Genomic DNA, 20,727 nt, shown 5'->3' with positions numbered 1-20,727 from the left:
GAGAAAAACCCAATCTTCGGAAACTGAGGGTTTTTGGATGCGTTGCACATCTTCACATTCCAAAGGAACTGATCAACGGAAAATTCGAATCACGTTCAAAACGCTGCAGACTAATGGGTTATTGTGCGAACGGATATCGACTGTGGTGTCCGGAAAGTAGCAAAATATTATTAGGTCGAGACGTTATTTTTAACGAGTCAAAGTTTACCTCCGAGTCTGAAGATTTTTATGATGATTTTAGTCTACAGAAGTCTACAGAAGAAACAGTAAGGAATCAAGAGTCTCCCAATTCAGGCGGAGAACAAGATATCCCGAGTGATGAAGAATCCGAATACTTCGATAATGCTGATGAAGCAAGGATTTTGAGGAAGAGCTCACGACAGAGAAACAAGCCAAAGTATTTAAATGACTACACTGTCTTGGCTTTAAGCGCAGAATCCTTTGTCGAAGATGTTCCACAACATTTTGACGACATACAAGGACGAGATGATGAAAGGCAGTGGATGGATGCGATAAATGAAGAAATTACATCTCTTGTCGAAAACAAAACCTGGGACTTAATACCATTGCCTCCTGAAAGAAAGATCATCGATAACAGATGGGTTTTCAAGATAAAAAGGGATAAAGACGGAAATATCGACAAATACAAGGCACGTCTGGTAGTGAAAGGATGCTCTCAACGAAGAGGCCTGGATTACGAAGAAACATATGCGCCAGTTGCGCGTCTCACTACGGTGCGAACCCTTCTATCGATAGTCAACCAACTCAGGCTAAAAACTAGACAGCTAGACGTTAAAAATGCTTTTCTACACGGAACTATTGATGAAGAAATATACATGAAATTACCTCAAGGATTCACCCAAGGTAATGGCCTCGTATGTAAGTTGAATCGTTCCTTATACGGACTGAAACAAGCTCCACGAGCATGGAATGCTCGATTCAACGAGTTCATCTTGACCCTAGGATTCAAAAGATCAGAACGAGATCACTGTCTCTATGTAGCAACATCCCAAAGGTGTCGGCTGTATCTACTGCTTTATGTCGATGATATTATCATTGCAGGCCAAGATGAAATCCAGATTCAAGAGATTGTTAATGCTCTTAAAAATGAATTCGCTATGACGGACATTGGCGAAATTGAAAGTTTCCTCGGAATAAAAATCGAGCAAACATCAAGAGGCCTATTTTTGAGCCAGAGAGCATATATGGAAAAAATGCTCACTCGCTTTGGAATGACGGAGTGCAATTCTTCCAAATCACCCATGGAAGCAAATCCTGAAAAACAAGAAAACGACGACGGAGAAGTCATAAATGAGATAAAACCATACAGAGAGCTCGTTGGATGTCTGATGTTTCTTATGCTCAACACACGTCCTGACATAAGTGTTACTGTAAACTATTACAGTCGTTTCCAGAACAATGCGAAATTAACTCATTGGAAAGGCCTTAAACGAGTTCTTCGATATATTAGAGGCACTCTCGACTATGGACTGCTGTTCAAACGAGGCTTAGATCCAGAAACACCACTCCAAGTCTACGTAGATGCAAATTGGGCTACAGACAATGATCGCAAGTCAACTACTGGCTTTCTACTTCAGGTCTTCGGCTCTACGGTAGCTTGGTCAACGAAAAAGCAAACTGGAATCACCCTCTCGTCTACTGAAGCAGAATATGTTGCTTTGGCAACAGCTTTGACGGAAGCAATATGGCTAAAAGGACTTTTAGAGGACTTTAATGTGAATAGTGCCTATCCCATTGCAGTGTTTGAGGACAATCAATCTGTGATTCATCTGTTAAGCCGATGGGAACATCGTAGATTAAAACATGTTGATGTTAAATACAATTTTGTTAGAAACATGTACCAAAGCAAAGAAATCAACGTGCATTACGTAAATACCAAAGAGCAACTGCGATTATACTTACGAAAAGTCTCACAGGAGACCAATTTGTTAAGCTTCGTTCTTATATTGGTGTTTGCAAAAATTAAGCTATATTTACATTTATGTTACGGCTCATACATTGAGGCGGAGTGTTAGATTGAGCAATGTATAATCTCTCTCTACACTATGTAATCTACGTTCTAAATTCTAGTTTCGTTTCTTTTATACTTTCTTACTTCATGACTCTACTCGAACAGTTACTGGATATTAAAAGTTGCAGCTCAATGAATCTGTGGTAATACTTATTTCGTCCACCCCTTATCCTCGCTACTCTAACATCATCATATTTGTTACCAAAATTTGTCACAGGTAATGGTCCAAAAATATCCATAGAAACTTTGTCAAATGCATCAAGTGGTGTATCGGTGATAACCATAGGCTGCTTTGTTTTTATTCGAACTAATTTTTTCCTTTGGCAATTACTGCATGTACGAATAAAATTCTCGATTTGTTTTTTCATATTATCCCAATAATATTTATGACGTATGCGTGTCATGGTTTTAGTTATACCTTTATGTCCTCCTATACTTGATTCATGATATTCGCGAATAATTCGTAGTCTATCTTCGTGCTTAGGTATGCATACTTGGCCTTGACATATGGTTATCTGTAGATTAGTTCCCAGAAATGCAAGACGTATCATGTTGCGGATTTTAAACCAGGATATATTTATTTTACTTTTGTTTTCGGATATGTTAGCATGTAGTATATTGAATCGTCTCATTTCATTTTTTAATTCCTTGAATCCTCGCATTATGATTTCTTCAGATATTTCTTGTTTTAATTCTTCTTTAATAATTATGCCGAAAGTTCTTCTATTAGGTTTACCTGCGGTAATTACATGTCCTAGAGTACCTTTAAAATTTTCAGGTATTTGACAGATTTTTCTACATATCAATTCTTTTCCAATTTCATCTACTGGATTGCCTTTTGTGTCTATAAAATATATTATATGATCCTTCTTCATCCATATATGATCGCGTGTATATAAAATATTAGTGGGAATTTTTCTTTCTTCTTTAATCCTTGGCTTTTGCAAAAATGAATTACCTTTTTTTATTAATTTTTTGGTTTGTTTAGTGGTCTTAGAGGATTTAAGTTTTATGTTCGTTTGTTTTCTAGGTCTTGGTTTTCTATTAGTAAGGGGAGTTTTTATTTTTGTTCTTCTCTTAGTCATCTCTATTAATTTGGGATTTATTCCATGGAAGGGTGAAGAAGCAGTTTCGGTGCTACTTCCGATTGAGGTACTTTCAAGTGTTTTCTGTTCACGATATTTTAAAGGACTATAATTTATTTCATAATCCATTTTATCTTCTTGATCTATTTTCATAGCTTCTATTTCTTCTTTCTTTAATGGAATATCCTTTTCAATGATTTGAATTGCATCTACGTTATCAGGGATTTTTTGTGATGTTTGCATATTTTCTAGATTTTGTGGTGTTCTTGCAGAATCATGAGGTGCGTGAATTTGTGCTTCTATGTTAATATTAGTTTCAGCTTTAAAACTGTCGTCGGATAAATCTATTTCCATCGGCTTTTGTTCTGCATCATGTAATTCTATATGCCGATAACTTTGTTTGCTTTCGAAATCTTCATCTGCTATTTCCTTATGTGGATATTCAACAGGAGATGTTATTTCTATAGGCGATGTTCCAGGTGTGGTATCGAGATTAACGTATTCTTCGGTTGATGAATTTGATTTTTTGACGTTTTTATACATTTTCCTTCGATTTTTTCGTTTTACACGTCGCCCTTGACCAGATGAGCTGCTTTCGTGTTTTCTCTTTTGTTTTTTGGAAGTTACTTCGGAATTATCGTCGCTATCAATATCGGTGTCATAATAATAAGATATAGTACTGCTATCACTATCCGACAATGTTTCATGTAACTCGATACGTTCTTCCTTGTTCGAATCGTTGTACGTTGGTAAATCATTAGCCCTTATTTTTTTATGTGGTGCCGGGTTACCAGATCCGTTGCTATCTGTAGTTAACTGTCTTTTAGAAATAGGATGTGACGTTTTTATTTTTTTATAATCTTTTTCTGCTGACGTATCACTAGATGAGGAGAATGCGCGTTTAGCATGTAGTGGATATATATTTTTTATATCCTCGATAGGATTTCGAGATAAAGCATCTGCATTTTTATTTTTCTTTCCAGGTTTATATTTTATTTCATACTCGTATTCCGCGAGTTTTAATCGCCATCTCATTAATCGCGATGTAGGATCTGATACCGAGTTTAACCATTCTAAAGGTTTATGATCCATAACAAGTGTAAATTTACGACCGTAAATGTAAGGACGAAAATGTTTGACTGCATACACAAGAGCTAATAATTCTCTTTCAGTAGGTGAATATCTAGTTTCGGCGTTATTTAATACTCGCGATGCGTAGGCTATAGGGAGATCAGATCCCATTTTTCCCTGACTTAAAATTGCTCCAATTGCAAATCCGGACGCATCTGTTGTTATGGCTTATTAAAATTTGGATATTGTAATATGGATTCTGAACACAAAACTTCTCGTAGTTTATCAAAAGCTTCTTGTTGTTCTTTCTTCCATTCAAACGTATTTGACTGTTTGGTTAAATCTGATAACGGTTTGGCTATTTTAGAAAAGTTTTCTATAAATCGTCGATAGTATCCAGCAAGTCCAAGAAATTGTTTAATATTTTTTCTGGTTTTTGGCGTTGGAAAATTTTTTACAGCCATTATTTTCTTTTTATCTGGTCGTACTCCATTTTCGGTTATTATATGCCCGAGATATGCTACTTCTCTTTTCAAAAATTCACATTTATCTGGTTGTAGAAATAAATTTGCTTCTGATAGACGTTTCATTAATCGTTGAAATTTTATTTCATGTTCTTCAAGTGATCGTGCGTATATAACAATGTCGTCTAAATAAACAAATAATTCGATTCCCTGCAATCCCGTTAATACTTGATCCATTAATCTTTGGAACGTGGCAGGAGCATTCTTTAATCCGAATGGCATGCGATTATATTCAAAATGTCCGTAAGGCGTCGAAAAAGCTGTTTTATGTTTGTCATCTTTATCCATTAAAATTTGATGGAATCCAGATGCTAAGTCGAATATTGAAAAATATTTTGCACTTCCCAATTGATCGAGTATATCTACAATATTTGGTAATGGATATGCGTCGCCCACCGTTTTTTCATTTAAGGCACGAAAATTTATAACTAAACGCCATTTTTTATTGCCTAACGAATCATCTTTCTTTGGAACAATCCATAAAGGAGAATTATAAGGTGAACTTGATGGTTCTATTACACCTTTTTCTAACATTTCTCCAATCTGTCGTTGTATCTCTTCCTTATGTACTTGAGGATATCGATACTGTTTGACATTAATTGGACGGTCATCGCTAGTAAATATACGATGTTTTAACACGTTAGTTGCTCCTAAAGCTTCTCCTGGTAAATGGAATCTTTCCTTATTTTTCGTAACCAAATTAATGACGTTTACTCTTTCTTCTTCGTTTAAATGATCGAGACGTAGTAATTGCAATATTTTATTGACTCGGGATTCTAGATCTCTTGACTCGGATTCATTGATTTCTTCTATTTCTTTGTTATTCTTTGTTTCTTCAAACGGATATAATTTTACTGTAGGAATTGCTAACTTTATATTCTCGTCTGATGAATTTATAACATATAGATATGCAATTCTGTGATGATTAGATACGACGGCGTTACCTGCGGCCCTGCATCTAATTTCGGAACATATCCGTTTTTTATTTCAGGATTAGCTACTCGTATGAAGATTTGTTTCCGTGTTCGTGCTGGGATCATGACAGTTTCATCACTATGAAAATAGTATGGAATTCCGTTTACAACTAGACTGGCCCTCGGATAGTCGATAGTTGCTCGTTGATTTTTGAAGAATTCTGTGCCCAGGATTCCGTTCTGTTGAATCGGAAAGTCGTCTGGAACTACATGAAATAAAGTGTCGGTGCCGAAAATGCGTATTTTAACTACGTCTAACGTGCGAGTTCGACCTTTTGTTATTCCGCTTAATTCAAATACGACTTTATTATCAATAAGCATCTTCTCATGAAGAGAATTCTTCTTTATCAGGTTTATGTCAGAACCAGTATCTATCATAAAATTAGCACGTTCCTCTATCAAATCTTTGCTGGGTAAAATGACGGAAGGTGGTTTACCGATTTTGTTACATGCGAGGTTTATTCTTGCGCTTCTTCGTGAGTTTGTTCGGGAGTCACTAGGCGCACTCGCGGGCGTTCGTTCAGCGTTGCGCCATTTCGCTGCACCCGTTCCCTGTTTCCCTGACCTTCTCTAATTCGAATTTATTGATTGTTGGATCGAGTTAGTTGATTTCGTGGATCGTTATTATATTGTCTTTTTCTGCACTGTTCAATGCTATGTCCTGGTATTTTACAATAACGGCATACCAAATTAAAATTTCTGGAAGTTGTATGATTTTGTCGATTTACTTGATTATAATTCATATTTCGATTCATATTGTTTATCGGAGTGTTTCGATAATTTAAGCCTCTTGATTGAGGGGTTCTGCATTCTGCACGTGTATGTCCTGAATTTTTACATAATGTACAAACTTTAAGTTGCCATTGGACATGAGTTACTTGAGCCAATGGGTTAATGGTGCTACATGAATAAGCATTATGTCCATATCCTAGACAATTATTGCAGCGTATTGATTGCATAAGTCCCTCAGTAATTTTCATTCTTTGTGCATGTTCATTATATTCAGCTTCAGCCTTTATGGCAGTTTCAATAGCATGATTTAGACTGACAGGATCACGTGGATAAAGTCTAGTATATATGTCAGTTTTTAATCCTGTTAAGAAATTTTTGATGGCATTAGCTTCTGCAGAATTAGTAAATTGGATCGCTTGGTTCGGGTTTTCGGTTTGATAACAAGATTTTAATTGTTGCAATAGCATTGATACACGGCTACCATAATCCACCACAGATTCATCTGGATGCTGTGTTACTTTAGAAAGTTCTCCATGTAATTGTGATGAAGAATAAACAGGTGCAAATCTGGTTTTTATGACAGCTAACAAAGATTCTATATCGTTATATTCTCCACTTAAAGCCACTCTTAAAGCAGGTCCTACTAATTTGTTTTTAATCATTTGTACCAGACCATATTCTGCTCCGGAGGAGACCATATTCTTTGCATGTAAGCAGCTGTTAGCGAATTGTGATACTGGCATATTTTTTCCATCGAATGGGAGAATTGTCTCGGCTGCGTCGCGCAAGCTTACATATGGTATAGTATTACTAGGTCTATGATTGGCGCTTGTATCGTTAACTACGCTCATGTTTCCTATTTGTCTAGTCAACGCATCTATTTCCCCAGTATGAGACATATTTATAGAATATTCTTAATAAATACTGCACGAAGGAAATCGAAATATGATACTCGTAGCACTTACATATAGCACGCAGTGAAGAAAAGTATGAGAATACGCAAATCCATGAAGACTTGATTCCTTATCTGCAGTCTTATCCCCGCTGTCGTATTCCTTCTGGACAAGGTATTCCTCTTCTCTTGAAATGTAGACAGGATCCAGGCCTCAGTCCGATTTATTCGAAGGGATCAGCGTATTAGAATCCCACCGCTGCCACCAAATTTTTGTTGTGACGTTCTGGTAACGTCAATCTGTTGGTTCCGTGAGGCAGGCTTTTCCAACAGTTTTCCGAGTTCGTCAGAACGTCTTAGTTGTGAACGTCCTAGTAGTTCTTTTTCTTGCGGTTAAGGGGGTAAAACCCCAGGATAATTAACTGCTTTGAATTGGGTTTTCTTTATTGATGATGATTAAAGAAATATACTTTTGTTTAAACTTAAACTTAAATTTAAACACTTTATTCTGACTTGAATTGCTCTAGCAGTTTACAGTACGAATAAGAATCTGAGTGGGTTTTAAGTCCAGAGTGAATCTGAACTGACTGACTGACTGATCTAAAACTGAGCAAGAATGAGGTTGAACAGAGCTCTTGTTCCGTTGTTGGAAGAGTTTTTATACTCTTTTAAAATTGAATAGTAGGGGTAATTTATGATGGAGTTTTAAGAACAAATTCTTTAGCTATGAAACGGATTTTTGCGAACTTCTTGGGTGGTCCTTAAAAGAAAGTTTTTCTAAGAATACATATTAGTTGGTTCTCTGAATGCATTGCTTGCAAGGTCGTGTCTTACATAAATTACGATAAATGACCCTTTCCAAAGAATTACAATAACTATTTGATTATTTAAAATATTGGTCATTTATCATGATTTTTACATAAATAGATTCTCTCTAATCTTTGGACATGTTTTACAATATATTTATATAAAAGAAGCTTATATTTAAAAGGACTTCCTTATATCGGTCCTTGTCTTTCCTAAGTATTACACATAAGTCTATCTCGCTCGTATAGATGATTCATATACATATATATACAGTGATGGGAAAAAGATCCGGAACGGCTGGATAATTTGAAAAATACGCATCACAGAGGAAAATGACCTAGACAAAAGTTGTAGGATTTTTCCCGGGCAATCCGACGGTGACCTTAGATTTGACCTTGGATAGTCATCTGAAGGTCACATAAAGATTACCTTCAATTTCTTAAATGGAACCCCCTATTTTTCATTGCATATTCTCGTAGCTTATCTCGAGAGCTTTCCAAAACACTATAATTAAGTACCTTTTTATTAAGTACTCTTTGAGTTATAAGGCTTGAAATAATTTCTTAATTTTACATAAACCATAAAATATCTAGTAAACCATTCATTTTTCGATTATCTTACCTTCATACTTTTATGTACAAAATAATGAGAGGAATCAATTGGTGTAAAGAAAACACATAGTTGTTTCTAAGAAAAAATATGTAATTTGCAATTAACAATTCCATATTTTTTCTTAAAAACAACTGTATGTTTTCTTTACACCAATTGATTCCTCTCATTATTTTGTACATAAAAGTATGAAGGTAAAATAATCGAAAAATAAATGGTTTACTAGATATTTTATGGTTTATGTAAAATTAAGAAATTATTTCAAGCCTTATAACTCAAAAAGTACTTAATAAAAAGGTACTTAATTATAGTGTTTTGGAAAGCTCTCGAGATAAGCTACAAGAATATGCAATGAAAAATAGGGGGTTCCATTTAAGAAATTGAAGGTAATCTTTATATGACCTTCAAATGACTATCCAAGGTCAAATCTAAGGTCACCGTCGGATTGCCTGGGAAAAATCTTACAACTTTTGTCTAGGTCATTTTCCTCTGTGATGCGTATTTTTCAAATTATCCAGCCGTTCCGGAACTTTTTCCCATCACTGTATATAGATATATATATATATATATATATATCTCTCTCAGATTAATATTTTATTATAGGTGACGTATAAGCGTGTCTCTCTTAGTTTCATGTTAGTTTGTGCTTGTAGCTTATTGGATGGAGGATAGTGAAAAAAGAAAAAAAAATTTCTCCTAGATCTAAGGATCTATGGATCGCCGGACGTGACAATATATATATATATATATATATATATATATATATATATATATATATATATATATTTTGTAACGTAGCGCGTCCATCCACCCCGAGATTTTTACGGGGCGCGGACCGAGCGGCCGCACCAGAATCAACCTCGAGAGAGCGTTATCGAAAATCCCCGAAGAAACGAGCGCTATTGTTATTTTGTAACGATTTTTATTAATTGTAACGATTTTTTTTGTTTGTCATAAACGGCAACGGGCACCTCGCCGGAGAAGATCCGGAGGACCGGAAGCACATCAAGGAAGATTGCGTCAAGACGCTCGTCGACAGTGAACGGAGGATAGAGTAGCGCTTGGAAAATACTTAGCCAAGGATGATACCGGGGGAATTCGCCCGCGTCCCGGGGACGGAAGTCCGATCGACGCTACCCTCCGAGGAGAACAAACGACAGCGGAGTCTCCAACGGGTCCTTGAAAATGGGCCCGTGTCAGCAAACAATTTAAATCAAATTAATTGCGCACGAAGCGCTAAAGCGCCGCGGATCTCGCGAGGCACTAGGACCTCTTGCGTGCCGTGCCCTGATTGGCCGCGGGGCTGCGCACCCTACTAAGCGGTCATTGACGCCGCTATCGACCCCGGGCCACGAGATCCCAGGTCAATGACCGCTTAGTGAGGTGCGCAGCCCCGCGGCCAATCAGGATACGGCACGCGAGAGGTCCTAGCGCCTCGCGAGATCCGCGGCGCTTTTAGCGCTTCGCGCGCAATTAATTCGATTTAAATTATGTAGTGGCTGCCGCGGGCCCCCGTACAAGAGCCCGTTGGAGACTTCGCTGTCGTTGTTCTCCTCGGAGGGTAGCGTTGATCGGACTTCCGTTCCCCACCCTGGGACGCGGACGAATTCCCCCGGTATCGTCCTATCTAGCGCTATTAACTCCTCCGTTAACTGTCGACAAGCGTCTTGCGGCAATCTTCCTGGATGCACTTCCGGTCTTCCGGATCTTCTCCGGCGAGGTGCCCGTTGTTGTTTATTACAAACAAAGAAACATATCGATATAATTAATAAAAATTCTTACAAAATACGATATCGCTCGTCTCTCCGGGGATTTTTAGATAACGCTCTCTCGAGGTTGATTCTGGCGCGGCCGCTCGGCCTGCGCCCCGTAAAATCTCGGGGCGGATGGACGCTCTAAAGGACGGCAACGTCACACCAAATATAATTAAAAAACTCATTTATTTCGACATCAAAAGCAAAAAATACATTAATCAAATTATTTGCCCTCGTTAACTATACATTTTTCCCATTTTTCTGGCAATAAGTAGATTCCGCGGTGATAGAACGATTGGTCTTTTGAAGCAATCCATTCATCTATCCATCCTCGTAATTTTTGAAGTGTGTATCCACCAAGCCGTGTTACATCGATTAGAACAAGTAATAATCTAAAGGAGCAAGGTCTGGTGAATACGCTGGGTGCGGGAGAACTTCCCACTCGAGCTGCATCAGTGTTTCCTTGACGGATTTTGCAACGTGTCGAGCGTTGTCGTGCAAAAGCATAACTTTGCATCGATTGCTGGCTACTGCTGGTCTTTTTTCCATCAATGCTTCATTCAGATGGTTCCATCGTAATTGATATCGATCCCCCGTGATACTTTCGTTCGGTTCATAGAGCTTATACTAATGGAGAGGCCTTGCCTATATCTTAACCATAGGCAAGCCCGCGCAAGGAGGATCAATAGAGAGGTGAATATATTCTGTCCATTGAAATATATACCATACTGGAAGGCGCACAGGCTACCCCCTCCATTCGACAAAACGGTCAGACAAGGCAGTGACTCGGTACTGGATTTCTCTTTCTATCTCGTCTACTCTCTTAGCTGAAAACATTCGCCTTGCGCACACATATATACATATAGGACAATTTATACATACATGTTATATATTAACAATTTTTATTAAACAATATACATTGTTTTTATTAAATAATTTTATAATGTAAAAATAAATTTTAATATATAAATTTTATAATTATCCAACAATTTCATTTTAAAGCATAAAATTTTCTTTTTATGAAGGCGAATGTTTGTAGAACTAATAGTAGCTGTGAACATGTGACCGAGACTGTTGGTTAGAGAGAGAGATCCGGGTCCGAACAGCTATCTCCATCTGACCGGTCGAGAACAAAGGCGTGCTCATTCCAGTATGGTATATATTTCAATGATTCTGTCTCAACTGTGGCTCCCCCCTCCGTGTCCAGCACGTAAGAGGAGAAGCACACAATTACGAGTTGGGAAAAATAACCTAAAACCTATATGATTTTTTAATTGTTTTGATACTGCTGATTTGTTACTGCTTTTTTTAACATGGTAATGAAATGCTATATTTGTAAAAGACAATATGATAAAAATAGTGCAATATCGTTTCATGCGTAAGTATACTAATAAAGTAATAAAATACATCTAAAATATTATAAGTAAATAAATAAATTATAATAGATGTGAAATGAATATAAATTTATGTTGTTTAGATTTCCAAAGGCAACAAACTTTCGAATAGCTTGGGAAATAGCGTGTAAGTTACAGCAACCTGTATCTAAAACAGCTCGTATATGTTCTGAACATTTTACAATAAATTGTTTTATACCAAAAAGAGATTATGGTATAAAATTATTAAAACCATCAGCGATACCATGAATATTTTCATGAAATCAGGACAATTTAACAACAAATAACAAGTAAGATTTAAGAAAATTATACATAATGAAATATACATAATATGTTCAAAAATGATATTATAATAAAATTTTACTTATAACACAGTGTCGACCAAACTTATAGTCAACATATTAATGTGGTTTCTACACAGAATCAAGATTGCACACATGAAATTGTATCTTCTTCATGGTATGTTTATGTAATTTTTTTATAATTAATCCATAAGAATCACTATTATATTTATCTAATAATACCATTTATTGCATAAATTATTTTAGTGAACTAACCTTTCCATGTAATGAAAGTAATTGATCAAGAACGCCATCACCAAGAACATCCACCAAGGACACCAATACAGAAGATAATTTATCTTTATCAGAAACATCATCAAAGCGGTATGTTTTGTATTTTTGAAATTTAATTAAATGTGTTTGCTAAAAAAATTATATGTTATGTTTGTAAATTTTATAGACAATTAGAAGATGCACAGATGCCCAACATTCCTAATAAAATATGGCGTCCTGCGAGAATAGGAGATCTCACAGCAGTACATTTTTCTACACCTCGAAGAACTATGCGGAATATACGATTAGTACAAGAAAAAACTAATGAGCAAGCAAAGAAAATAAAGATATTACAAGACAAAAATAGACGATTGCTTAAAAAAGTTTCATCATTACAGGATTTGATCTTACATCTGAAACAGAAGAATCTCATTTCTGAAAATGCAGCTCATGGATTAACGGTACATTAAGATTGATCTATTTTATTATAAATTTGTACATTTTTTTACATTATGAACTTAAATCAGTGGCATACATTAATATTATTTCATAATGAATAAACATAAAATAAATAATTTAAAAACTTAATAAAATGTATTGTTTATTTAATTCAATCTTCCTAACAGTTTTATTATTTTTTAAATATTCTTATTTTTTCTTTAATACAAAAAAATTTAAATAGATGTTGCAGCAAAGAAATTTTTACAAAAAAATAAATACAAAGAAATAAAATTAAACAAGGTACCAGATCACTTAGTTACGGACCTATGGCCACAGTTGAGACAGAAAAATGTATCCCTCTCTGTCGATCCTTCTTGCGCGCGGCATGGCCCCTCCATTAGTATAAGCTCTATGGTTCGGTCTGAGTAGCTCGTAATAAATGACGCCTTGCATATCCCACCAAATGCAGAGCATTGCTTTGTGGCCATGGATATTTCGCTTTGGTGTGGATGTTAATGATTGACCGGGATCCACCCATGACTTTTTGCGTTTGGGATTGTTAAAATAGATCCACTTTTCATCGCCAGTCACAATGCGCCATAAAAAAACTTTTTTTTCTGCCTGGCGAGCAGAGAAACAGATGTTTAAGCGATTTGCAATGGCATTTTCGGTTAATTCGTGTGGTACTCATTTTCCTTCCTTTTGAATTTTTCCCATTGCATGTAGACGTTTGGAAACAGCCATCAGAGTAACATTTAATACTGTAGGCAATTCTTGGAGCGTTTGAGCTGAGTTTTCGTCCAATAATGCTTGCAATTCGATGTCTTCAAATTTTTTCGGTTGACCTAAGCGTTGTTTATCATTCACATCATAATCACCACTCTTAAATCGCTGAAACCATTCTTGGCGTGTTCTTTCCGATGGAGCACAATCGCTTCGACAAACAATTTATGAGCTGCAATTGCAGTTTTTTTCAAATCAAAATAATGAAGCAGCACATGTCGAAAAAACAACTTATCACGTTCCATATTTAATCAAAAGAAGAAAATAATACTGTTCGCTTAAATTAATCTTTTCGCACTGAATTTTTTTAACAAATGTCTAACCTCTAAAATGCAAATATCAATTCAATCAGCATTCAGATATCAGAGTAAATTACACCTACAATTAATGCCATCTAAATGTGAACCGCGGAAACTAAGTTTATTACCTAATAATAATTGCCTTGCCTTGACGCAGAATAAAATAATAAGTTATAAAGGTACAGTTTCATTGACGCTAAAAAGTAGCGTCAACCATTGGTTAAACAATGAAGCAACTACTTACTTCTTTGTTCAACCAATGGTTGACGCTACTTTTTAGCATCAATGAAATTGCACCTTAACAGCTTTTACGCTAGAGTAAGAGGAAGGAATACTATTAGCGACGTGCTAGTGCTTGACAGTATAACTATTTATTTAATCTTCGTTATCTTGTTTCAGGAAATGTGATGAATGCAAGGGAGGTGAATATTATTTCACGAATATTGAATATGCGAGAATGAAATAAGACATAAAAGAATCTGATACTTACCACTCAGATGTCGATCTCTTTCGTCTAAACAAGGTCTGAATTTCTCCAAAAATTGACACAGTAAACATTCACAATTATAATTCTTTTATTTGAATTTTACCGAATGATATTGGGATCTGACATGGGGGCGGAGCCTATATGCATACGTCAACATGGCGCCGAGAAGCCCATGCTTAATATAATGTTGTTATGAAACAATGTGATATTTTATTGATTATGTTAATTAGTATACAAAGCATTTGTCATTGGGCTAGTACAAATCCAGCCCAACGAAAATTCGTTGAGAGTGAAAGGATATTTCAAGCAGGGTATATAATTAAATGCGGTAAAAATATACAAAACTGCAAGAGTGATGTGGTTAGCTTTACTGCTTTATCTGTATTTAAACTTTTAAAATGCGGAGAAAATATCCATAATAATAATTCATTAATCCATAATAATAATTCATTAATTAATAAAATAGCAGTACAATTCTATGCAAACAGTGGGCTTCTACTGCTTTTATTTCTCGCCACCAGATGACATGACTACGGATGTCAGATAGCAGATTGATACAAAGTAATAGATTTAGTTATAATGATTAACGAATAATAAAGAATATAAGAGTAATAGCGACGAACTGACAAAAACGATTAACAGCGAGTCTTTTCTACTGACTAATTATTAATGAGCTCTCGCGCCTAAAATCCGGGGTTTATATACTGGTAATTCCTTTGTTCCTTGCATGATCTTTAACTGTAGGAATCCTCGAGTAAGGTGATCTCTTCATCGGACCACGTCGTTCTCGGAAGCACCACCGAATTATTTATCAATTGTTTTGACATAGATACCTCTTTCATAGAAGCACGGCAGTGATCAAAGAGTAGAACGTGAATTTCATCGGAGGTGTCGGTTGACATCAATGCTCGATATATTTATGACTTCCTCTTATGACCATCTCGCGCGTCAAAACTATGCGCTCTTAATTTTAATATTAATATCTACCGCTAGCGGTATTAGGATTACAAAATCATTTTATATGTAGATGTATAACTTCTCTTATATTTTAGAAAAGATTAGAGATGTATGGCTCAATTTAGTAAGAATAATCGAGTTTAAGTTACAGCGTATAAAGGAAGTTATTTCCACTGGTCATGATAATAAATTTTAAATAAAGCATTTCAAAGGATTAAAATATATTTGTAGTTATTCATTTTTAAAATTAATCCAACAATTCCATTGAAATACCTTATTTGTTATTACCTAATCTAAATTATTTATTTCCGTCGCATTGTTTAAAGTCTAAATTTAAATTTAGCGTATATGAGAGCGTATATAAAGTCCTTATTATATATTAATTAAGGGGGTACATAGTTAATTAGCAGGCTAAATAACCGTAAAGAATAGGAACGATAAGCAATTATTATAATCAATATTTTAAGTATTGAAATTCGTATATGCATATATTAGAATTAAAATTAATGGTAATATAATTAATAATAGTGAGTAAAATTGAATTATAAGAAATAAAATTGAATATTCGTTCTTATTCCATGGATATAGTAAAGGAACAAGATGGGTAAGCGAATAGCAACTAAATCTAGTAATTTTAAGATGGCGGGACGTCACAATAGTAAATCTAAAGGTGCAATTTCATTGACGCTAAAAAGTAGCGTCAACCATTGGTTGAACAATGAAGCAACTACTTACTTCTTTATTCAACCAATGGTTGACGCTACTTTTTCGCGTCAATGAAAAGGCCGCTTAAAGGCATGAGAGCGTCTGAGCGTCGAGCGTTAAAGCGTCGAAAAGTGTGACATGCGCAGTGTGCCTATGCCAATGTTTCATGCATTCATGATTAAAAATAGTTTTTATTGATTTTCAACGTGCACACTCCACACGTTATATCCTATACAAAGAATACATTGTAATAAATAATATTCATGTTGTAATAATATATGTTTAGAAAACATATATTTATGCCAATTATTCCTTCTATGTTTGGTTATGTTGTAATACGCTCCTAATCGCGCAATTCTATAATATATATTGTATAATAATATCTATTATACAGGGTCTACCAAAAGTGTGGAAACCCCTAAATATCTCGGAAAATATACGTTTTACAGAAAAGTGTTTCCAACAAAAGTTGTAGGGTTTAAGAAGATCTATATACTGATTCTATCAGTTTGACCTTGGATGGCGTCGTCAAGGTCAGGTCAAGGTCACATTGACTTTTTTAAATGACACCCCCTACATTTGATTGCATATTCTTATAGCTTAATTCAAGAGCTTTCCAAAACACTATAATAATGTTCATTTTTATTAAGTACTTTGCGAGTTATGAGGGTTGAATGATAGAGTAGCGCCGGTATTAACATTATCCAAGGTGTACTACATGGAGGTTACTCGCTCGGATTTGCATCTGTTGTGTGTGTGATCCAGCTAACTAAGGCAAGATCGGTCGTGGATCCAGTCAGCAAAAGCAAAGACCCAACCAAATTACAATCGAGCATTTAAAGACCTGGAAAGCAATCGACATAGTAAACAGTAAATAAATTTGTGGATGCTCATTTATCATAATAATTGTTCGAAATGTGTGCGTGTGCGTGCGTGCGGTGCGTGTATACAGAGATCAGGTTAGGTTGCACCAAACGATTGCAAATGTGTTTCAATGTGTTAAAGTAAATGCTGAAAGTGGCTGCCATTTACTTCCTGACAATATGCTAATCTTTGGTAGAATGTAGAAATGACTTTACGATTCGTTTCAAAAGGTATCAAAGCCATTTCATCCCTTATTCGCTGTATCAATTCGTGAATGGTTTTAGGTTTTGTTCTGTAAACCTTACTCTTCAGATATCCCCATAGATAATAATCAAGAGGAGTTAGATCTGGTGACCGAGGTGGCCAATCCTCTCCTCCCTCATTTCCGTTCCTTCTTCCTATCCACCGTAGCGGAAAAGTCTCATTTAAAATACGACGTGGTCCTGCACCAAAATGAGCAGGAGCTCCATCATGCTGAAACCATATTTCTTGGAAATTATTTGGAAAAGTATTCTGTATGGCTGGAATTATTTGATCAACAAGTAATCTCTCATACCTTTGAGCGTTCAAATATTCTTCAAAAAAAAACGGCCCTATTAAATAGCCATCTATTATTCCGCACCATACATTTATTTTTTGTGGATGTTGTGTGTGAGTTTCCCGCACCCAATTCGGATTCTCATCTGACCAGAAACGAAAATTTTGATTATTAACTTCTCCCGTTAAGGTAAAAGTTGCCTCGTCTGTGAAAACAATTTGATAAGGGAAGATGGGCCGGACATCTATTAGTGCCATCATTCTTTCACAGAAATGTATACGACGCTCCTCATCTCCGTTTTGCAATTCTTGAACGTATTGCAATTTATATGGATGGAACTTGTTCTTCTTTAAAATTCTCCAAACCGACATGGGAGCAATATCGTGAGTTTGAGCGACTCTCTGAACACTAGAATTGGGATCTTCAATAAATGTCTGCAGAACATCAAGTTGTTTTTCTTCGTTGGTTGCAGACAATGGTCTTCCTGACTTAGAGCGATTTCTTACGCTACCAGTTTGTCTAAAACGTTCTATTGTTTTTAACACAGTGGACTTATTAATTCGACGGTTCGGATACGTGTCATTAAATAATCGAACGACATCAGAGAACGATCTTTCGTTATCACCCCATCCACGCATCATGAGGATAGTGATTCTTTCACGTTCCGACAAGTCGCCAGCCATTTTTAAAACGTTTAATTTTAATTAATCGTACGTTGTATTTGGACGATAACAATTAATTTCTGCTTGCTCAAAGCTGAAGTTAGAAGGTGCTCGTTCTTTGATAGCTTTATACATTCTTAGTTGAATTTTAAATGCGAGTTAGACTGCATGTAGTGCGTCACATAGCGGTAAATGAAGGAACTAACGAGACGTTTCATACACGTTTTATGGAGCAATTTTTTGGCAATTTGACTTCAGCGAAATATGAGGATATGTTGAGGAATCGATCTTGCCTTAGTTAGCTGGATCACACACACAACAGATGCAAATCCGAGCGAGTAACCTCCATGTAGTACACCTTGGATAATGTTAATACCGGCGCTACTCTATCATTCAACCCTCATAACTCGCAAAGTACTTAATAAAAATGAACATTATTATAGTGTTTTGGAAAGCTCTTGAATTAAGCTATAAGATTATGCAATCAAATGTAGGGGGTGTCATTTAAAAAAGTCAATGTGACCTTGACCTGACCTTGACGACGCCATCCAAGGTCAAACTGATAGAATCAGTATATAGATCTTCTTAAACCCTACAACTTTTGTTGGAAACACTTTTCTGTAAAACGTATATTTTCCGAGATATTTAGGGGTTTCCACACTTTTGGTAGACCCTGTATATACTAGACTGCTAATGATGTGTGAAGGCTGACCTTGATTCCCTAGACGTACCAGTACATAATGTATATCCATTGAAATATATACCATACTGGAACAAGCACGCCTTTGTTCTCGACCGGTCAGATGGAGACAGCTGTTCGGACCCGGATCTCTCTATCTAACTAACAGTCTCGGTCACGTGTTCACAGCTATTATTAGTTCTACAAACATTCGCCTTCATAAAAAGAAAATTTTATGCTTTAAAATGAAATTGTTGGATAATTATAAAATTTATGTTGAAATTTATTTTTAATTATAAAATTATTTAATAAAAACAATGTATATTGTTTAATAAAAATTGTTAATATAACAAATTGTCCTATATGTATATATGTGTGCGCAAGGCGAATGTTTTCAGCTAAGAGAGTAGACGAGATAGAAAGAGAAATCCGGTACCGAGTCACTGCCTTGTCTGACCGTTTTGTCGAATGGAGGGGGTAGCCTGTGCGCCTTCCAGTATGGTATATATTTCAATGTGTATATCTTATACATAACTGAATAACCGATTGGAATGTGTCGTCTGCTATGTACATATATCAATCGTTAAGTGAAATATTATTGTATTATAATTTGTCAACATTTTTCTAATGTTTATATTTAAAAAATGATAATAATATAAAAAATATTATTAATATTAGATTATTTTATATAAAAATGCACTTGAGGTTAGGTTAGATTATATCATTTTTTTTAGTTTTAGTTTTCATAAAAAACGTTGTGCACAACAATCAGCACATGTTTTTAAAAATGTTATAATAATTAACACATAAAAATGTTATAATAATTAATAGAATATTTTCAAGTTCGAATTAATATAATATTAATACAATATATTAAAAGAAATGTATACCACATCCTTTCTTATATATATTTGTGCATCCTTGCACCACGCATCTTATTGTCATTATTATGGATATATATATATATATATATATATATATATATATATATATATATCCATATATACCTATGTATGCACTTCAATTTATTTTGCCCGTTTAATTTATACATACATAAACGGAACAACGACGATATATAGTATATATATATCACATATCTCACTCAGTAATCCATAGTCGTAGGACTACAAAATATTAGTCGCATTCCAATCGGTAACTCAGTCTGCCGCCTTTAGGTGCCTACGTATACATACTTTCGGGGTACACGCTAGGTGGGGAATATATAACGAGCCTAGCAGTCTAGTGTATTATAGAAGTCTGTGGATTAGACACAGCCAATCATATCGACCGATGCCTAGGATAATCAGCCATAGACATATGAAACTACAGACAGAGCCTTTTCACGAGGGGTATTGATAATTGCGGCAAGAGGGGCACTCACTTGAAGTTGACTATTTTCGTAGTGACTCGGATATGTTCGGTTGTTCGTGACTACTAAGTGATTCTCAATAGATTATTTATTTTTTTTAGCTGAATTGGCTATACTAATTTAGAAGTTATTTTCTTTTTCCAATGTGGAGGAAAAAAATAAACTTTAAATTAGTGCAGCTAGTTAAGTTGAAAAGAATAGATCTAATCTGTTATTCATAAAAATGTTTAAAATTAATATTAAATATTTTGTAATACTTGCTTTAAAAAATTCGAAACCACTGACACACTCTTGCATTCTAAATATTTGACTTTTTTTTTATTAAACAAATGTATTATTTATTTAACACATTAATATATGTAACAAATTATATATTTAATATTATTTTATATTATTTTTAATATTGTATTGTTCTAAATATATATATGTCAAAGGAATGTGTATTACTGTCACACATTCTCACTAACAATTAATTTAAATTTTTATAAAATAGGCAAATAAAATATATGTTTATA

The 20,727-nt window shown here is 35.2% G+C and overlaps 1 long non-coding RNA gene across 1 annotated transcript; it reads left to right on the top strand.

Annotated features, from left to right (window-relative positions):
* Nucleotides 1–12,255: 12,255 nt before the first annotated feature.
* On the top strand, nt 12,256–12,641 carry LOC112639122. The gene is made up of 3 exons (XR_003123303.1): nt 12,256–12,333; nt 12,423–12,539; nt 12,616–12,641. It is a non-coding gene; the product is annotated as an uncharacterized LOC112639122 (long non-coding RNA).
* Nucleotides 12,642–20,727: the final 8,086 nt, after the last annotated feature.

Source organism: Camponotus floridanus, unplaced genomic scaffold, assembly GCF_003227725.1.
Source record: "Camponotus floridanus strain SB8 unplaced genomic scaffold, Cflo_v7.5 scaffold47, whole genome shotgun sequence".
Classification (NCBI taxonomy): domain Eukaryota; kingdom Metazoa; phylum Arthropoda; class Insecta; order Hymenoptera; family Formicidae; genus Camponotus; species Camponotus floridanus.
This window is presented reverse-complemented; position numbering and strand designations above follow the sequence as displayed.